The 7,060-nt window shown below is 35.9% G+C and overlaps 1 protein-coding gene across 1 annotated transcript in view; it reads right to left on the minus strand.

Annotated features, from left to right (window-relative positions):
• LOC141332535 (adhesion G protein-coupled receptor L3-like) overlaps window positions 1-6,721 on the minus strand; it is a 200,758-nt gene extending 194,037 nt beyond the window's left edge. Inside the window, exon 1 of the mRNA XM_073837663.1 lies at window positions 6,254-6,721. The gene's annotated coding sequence lies outside the window, so the exon portion shown is untranslated. The remainder of the gene's footprint in view (window positions 1-6,253) is intronic.
• Between the last annotated feature and the right edge of the window lie 339 nt (window positions 6,722-7,060).

The raw sequence follows: 7,060 nt of genomic DNA on the forward strand, positions 1-7,060 counted from the left end.
AAACTTTTATTTTGGATGCGATTAATCGCGATTAATCGTTTGACAGCCCTAATATATATATATATATATATATATATAGGTAAAAATTATAAATATATTTTGACACATATTTTAGCAAATATATATTTTGCCCATGTTTTGTATATTTTAAAATATACTTAAAATAATTTTTGTTGTATGGGGTGAAACGTGAGCAGAACGTATCTAAAATGTTGTGATTTTAGTAAAATGTGCTCATGATGTGGTAAAATCGATTGGATATTATTCTTACATGGGTTGAAATGAAGTGTGACATTGCAAAGCATTTTTATTTCCTTTCATTAATTTGTTAAATTAAGCAGCAATGCATGAAAAACTGTGGAGACTGTGAGTCAGAATCAAGTCAAACGCTTCTCACAGTCAACGGAGAAGTAAAAAGCCTCATTTGAAAGTGATTAGAGCTGATCATGTTAGGGAATTGAACTGTTCATAATGCTGACACATGGCATTCACTGCGGCACTGTCAATTCTTTACTTACAATCACACTGCAATGACCAGAATCAATGCATTCAGTTACTAAAATCCAATTAGATTTGGAACAAATGTAGCTGTTCTTACTGATGGGAATGAGGGCGACACATAGTTTAATTCACAGCATACACTTCATGATTTATTTACAACACCACTTGCTGTATATCTGCTTTGGGAATCTTGTGTCACTATTAAACATAGCTCAGCAACGTTTTATTGCATTATGCATTATTTCAGTAAAATTGCATTTAATATAGATTTTTTTTCATCTATTTATATTTGCATTCACACCTTTCAGTAAGTGCAAACCCTCACAGTATTTATGCAATCTCTATCACACTTATTATGTATTGTTGTCATATTGTTTTTCTATGTATTTTACAATAAGATTCCAACAGTTAAGCTAAACTATGAAAATACATCTTAAGCATTTACTAATCTTAGTCAATTTTATTTTTAACATTTACTAATACATTATTGAAAATTAAAAGTGCATGTTATTACTGGACCTGAGTTAATATGAACTAACAAAGAATAGTTGTATTTTATTAACCGGCGTTAACAAAACTGAATTAATGCTGTAACAAAGGTATCGCTTATTATTAATAAATATTAGTAGTACAACTGTGAATATTTTGGTTTTGATCCACTTCAAATGTTGACTACTATACTGCCCTCCAAAGGCAAAGTGCAGTAACTACGCCAACACTGAAACTGAGAAAAATGCCTTTAAAGTTTTTACGCCAGCTAGTCAAACATGCTGACACTCTCGTTTCTCTGAAACAGGACCAAACCGAACCAAGAGACTTTGCCACAAGACAAAACAATTGTCACAAAGTCCATTTTAAGCCTTAACTCAATTTTGACCAAATGTGTAGTTACTGCGCTTTGCCTTTGGAGGGCAGTATAGATGCATTACCTAATGGAACCTAATTGTAAAGTTTAAGTATTTGCATTATGCATTATTTCAGAAAAATTGCAGTTAAAACTAAAAGATGACAAAATTTATAATCATCTATTTTTTCATCTATTTATATTTGCATTCACACCTTACAGTAAGTGCAAACACCCACAGTATTTATGCAATCTCTATCACACTTATTATGCATTGTTGTCACATTTTTTTTAGATGTATTTCACAATTGAGCTAAACTAACAGTGAAAATACATCTACAGCATTTATTAATCTTAGTAAATTTTAATTTCAACATTTACTAATACATTATTGAAAATTAAAAGTGCACGTTATTATTACTGGACCAGAGTTAATATGAACTAACAAAGAATAGTTGTCTTTTTTAAACTGGCATTAACAAAAATGAATTAATGCTGTAACAAAGGTATCGCTCATTATTAATAAATGTTAGTAGTACAGTTGTCAACATTTGAAGTGGAACAAAAAAGTTAATCAAAGTTAATTATATTGGTTTTGATCCACTTCAAATGTTGAATACTATAGATGCATTACTTAATGGAACCTAATTGTAAAGTTTAAGTCTTTGCATTATGCATTATTTCAGAAAAACTACAGTTAAAACTAAAAGATGACAAAATTTCTAATCTGTATAGGCCTCCTTAAAGTTCAGCGCATATAGTGTTAATATAGATTTTGTTCATCTATTTATATTTGCATTCACACCTTACAGTAAGTGCAAACCCTCACAGTATTTATGCAGTCTCAATCACACTTGCAATGCGTTGTTGTCTCATGTTTTTTTATAAGTGTATTTTACAATAAGATTCCTACAGTTAAGCTAAACTAACTATGAAAATACATCTAAAGCATTTATTAATCTTAGTAAATGTTAATTTCAACATTTACTAATACATTATTGAAAATTAAAAGTGCATGTTATTATTACTGGACCTGAGTTAATATGAACTAACAAAGAAATGTTGTATTTTATTAACAAAAATGAATTAATGCTGTGACAAAGGTATCGCTTATTATTAATAAATATTAGTAGTACAGTTGTCAACATTTGAAGTGGATCAAAAAAGTTAATCAAATTTGTCCTAAGACAAGAACAGGTATTATTTTGGTTTTAGGACAACTTTGATAAAAGGTTTTGATCTACTTCAATACTACTATAGATGCATTACCTAATGGAACCTAATTGTAAAGTATAAGTCTTTGCATCAAGCATTATTATAGTAAAATTGCATTTAAAACTAAAAAAAAATGACAAAATGTTTAATCTGTATAGGCCTTCTTAAATTTCAGCACATATGGTATTAAATATAGACTTTTTTCATTTGCACTTTCAGTAAGTGCAAACCCTCACAGTATTTATGCAATCTCTATCACACTTATTATGCATTGTTGTCACTTTTTTATAGATGTATTTCACAATAGGATTCCCAGAGTTAAACTAAACTAGCAATGAAAATACATCCTATTGTTAGCAGTACAGTAGTCAACGTTTGAAGTGGATCGAAAAAGTTAATCAAAGTTATCTTGATCCACATCAAATGCTGACTACTATAGATGCATTACTTAACTGTAAAGTTTAAGTCCTTATCAGATAAAGCTAAAAGCGTTGAAGCATTTTTCGCATTTTAAATGATTCATAAAAGTTAGTTAATTTTACATCGCCAGCAAAATCATGGTGAACGTATCATGAATATTTGATATATGGCCCAGCTGTAGGTCACAGTAATGGCAGATCACACATTGCAACTCAACCCCGTGACCCAATAGATATTGATTAATGTGTTTGGTTGATTTAATTTGAGACCAGTTGGGGTCAAAGGATCCTCTGTAATCAATCAAGTCTCTGAGGAGCTGCCGGGAATGCGGGAAAAATGAAGTGGAAGGTATGGTGCGGGGGTTCATCAGCGAGGTGAGGCAGACATGAACGGGGTGAATGAACTAAAAGCATTTAGACCAGGCACAGGAAGCGAATTCCCCAAAGCCCTCGGCCCATATCGGGCGAATCCAGTCGACGCGTTGACCGCCTCTGCTCCGTTTCTTGGACTTAATGAGAAAACTGTGTTTTCAGCTTAGTAGGCCTACTCCTGGTTGCATTTAAATGACTAACGCTCTTTTGTGGTCATCCTGAGAGCCGTAAAGAGCACATACTAGAGCAGACATGTGAGAGCCGCAGAGATGAGGTCAAGGCTAAAACAAACACAGGCTCGCACACGGGCATTAGAGACGACAAAGCGAAACATCCGTGAAGACAGGTTACGTCGTAAGCAAAGCTCAGGTTGACTCAAAGCATTACATGTCTCCTGGTGCGGCCCCGCTCTTCAGGGATGACATCAACGCTCAGGATGGCAGACAGAGAGACGGCTCTGTTAGCGCATAAATGCATGTTTACATAGCTGGATGAGAATGTCAAAGACTTAAGAACAACACATATATCAATAGCTATTGGTATCCACACCAATGCACAAAAGGATGCACTGCCACTTTAAATACTCAAGCTTTCATGATTCTGATTGGATGTCAATGTTTCTATCATTCCTCAAAGTTCTGAAAGTGATTCCTTCGATACCAATCCACTTTGTCGTTGATGAATAGTTGTCTGGACTTGCCTGTTCTCATACAATTGAAACTGTTACACTGCAAAAAATGCTTTTCTTACTTAGATTGTTTGTCTTCTTTCCAGCCCAAATATCTAAAAATTCTTAAATCAGGAAGGATTTTTTGACGAGTAAAAATTATTTTCTTGTTCTCAGAAAAAACAAGTCAATATTTATGTGCATTTTTGCTTGAAAATGGGGTAAGAAAATAATCTTGTTTTCTGTTTAAAATAAGATTTTTTGTATACCCCGTTGGCAGATTATTTAGCTTGCTCTAAACAAAAACTCCTTTAATTCTGACTAATTTTACTTGTCTAGAAAATGTAAGATTTTTTAGATATTTTGGCTGGAAACAAGACAAAAAATCTAAGTAGGAAAAGCATTTTTTGCAGTGTATGGCTGTGGTGTGGACGTTTCTATTCTTATAGAATTATAATTTTTATTCAAATGTATTTATCATTACAGTTATAGTCCTTTAATAATAACTATATTTGCACAATAACGTTCTATTTATTACAAGCATTGCCATATTGTCTTTCAATGCGCACATTCTTTACCCAGATAACACACGTACATCTACAAGATGTCTGTTAAAGATCACTTGATCTGGAAAGCATCTGATGTGTGCAAACCTCTGGCAGACACCTAACAGACGACATTCTAAATCTAAATGAGTCCCTTGTTTGTCCTGAACAGTTAAACTGCCTTCTGTACTTCAGAAACATCCTTCAGGTCCCACGAATTCTTTGGTTTTCCAGCATTTTTGTGTATTTGAACCCTTTCCAACAATGACGATCCATCTTTTGACACTGAGGACAACTGAGGGACTCATATGCAACTATTACAGAAGGTTCAAACATTCACTGATGCTCCGGAAATAAAAACCAGGCATTAAGAGTAGGGAGTGAAAACTTTTGACCAAAATGTAGATGTCTACATTTTTCTTATTTTGCCTAAATACCATATTTTTTTCATTTAGTACTGACCTTCAGAGAATGCTTCAACTGTTTAAAGATGAGTGGATTGTGATTGTGTTTTTATAAATTGTGATTTCAACAATGCTTTATCCTGAACCTTATTATAGAATTAAAAAGCTCAAATGTTACAGTTATCTTCCTCTGTGTAAACATGCCAAAAAAAACCTACTTATTTCGCTTTAGATTCAAGCCTAGAGCATGTCATCTTCCCTGCCTGGCAACTCTGTTTTCTCAAGCAAAGCGATGAGCCAGTATCTGATAGTGGCTGCTTTTTTAACCCATCCGAGGGCCAGCTTCCAAATCGGACAGTTTGAAGGTTTGTTCACTCTGGTTCTCTGAGGAGCAAGAACGTTCCGCTGAGAGCAAAGTTACTACATGAACGCTTCAGGCATCAATGCAGAACACATTGGCCCATTCAATCCCGCGTTTCTTCCTCTAGAATGTCAAGCAGTAGCTCTCCAAGGAAAGCAGGCATTCAGGTGAGACTAACAGAGCGCTCCTAATGTCCCTTCCGAGGCTCCTGGAAAAGGCCAGCTCCATTATGCCTGAAGTAAAGTATGGACATTTATGCAGTTTCCTTCCAACAACAGAAAATCTCCTGAAACTAATAGCGCGATGAAGCCGCGGATCATAGAGGAACACAATCCGTTTATAAAAATGACATTTTCTCCACAGACTGCGTCAATTTGCATGGTTCGCCTTTGCGCAGCTGCGCGCTTCAGAGAAGCCGTCCGGGTTTTATTCCTCTTAATCCAATAAGTTGTAAAGGAAGTTAATTGTAATCGGTATTATATAATGACTGTATGAAAACAATAATCCAGCACCACTGTAACGGAGAGCGTGAAAGGAGGGTAATTTATAAAAGGTGAGCGCAAGGCAGCCACATGCACATATATAATGAAGCATTGCGGTAAAAGTGCTTAAAACACTCCAAAGCTCTCCGTCATCTGACATGGTCTTTAATGGCAAATTAAAAACGCAAATAGATATGTGGGCTAACCAACCATTTGAATACAAACCACGAGTCACTCAAAAACGGTCATGAGCATCATAACCTATTTTTTTTAACAATTATAGCCTGTTAATGACTTGGAAACGCACAGAGGTGAATCATAACCAGCGGGCGCACACCCGAAAACAGCACGCGTTCATATAAAACAAGAGGAAAGCGACATTCTGTTTTCTCGCTTTAAAAAAAATAATAAACCAAAGCGCATTGAAATAAGGCTGAACTCACCCGCGTCTCAGCGAAGCTTCTTGGTGATGGAGGGTCTTTTTGCGCACCGGGCGCACAGTCCGCACACGCGTCTCCGGACACAATCAGTCTCTTTTATGCGATGAAAATCGTCCTTGCGCGTAGGAATAAATAGCAATACTCTGTCTGTCCAACGCAGAGACCTTCAATTCCCTTCTATCCTGTAAGGTTAACTCCAAACCGACGCTCTCGGGGTCATCAATGTCCTGATATCCGATTGTTTTACAGGAGCTTCTGAAAAGGAATAAAAAGGCTCCTTGTTTGGATCCCCATCACCAGTCTGAGTGCCACCTCGGCACGCCGTGTCCCCATATCGCCCTTCTCCCAAAGAAATCAAATGTCAGGCAGCTGTAAATAAGTATGTACATCCAAAGTTCTCCAGCTGTATGTTAAAGCAGCGTGCTGGTGAAGTCCAGGTGCAGCTCCGGTATAATGCGCCGATCTGAGCGCGGTGACAGTCCGCTCTCAGCGCACACACCAAGAGAAATGCGGGTTGAAAGAGGGTTGCCAGATATGCCCGCAAAACGACACAAGAGGCGCGTCGGAAACAGCGGGTAAAGTTTATCTTTATTTAATTGATATTCTCAAGCACAAACACATCCGACGCTATAATAGGTATTTAGCAAAATGTGCAACGTGTTTAAATTTGGAGTTTGGAATGGTTAATCTAAAAGAATCAAAAGGGATCAATCACGACTCTAAGATTTAAATCTGTTCATAAATCCATCAAAATAATGATAGAGCATTCCTTTAGGATTTTTAAAAAATATATTGAGATGTCTATGTCGA

The sequence above is a fragment of the Garra rufa genome, chromosome 3, assembly GCF_049309525.1.
Source record: "Garra rufa chromosome 3, GarRuf1.0, whole genome shotgun sequence".
NCBI lineage: Eukaryota > Metazoa > Chordata > Actinopteri > Cypriniformes > Cyprinidae > Garra > Garra rufa.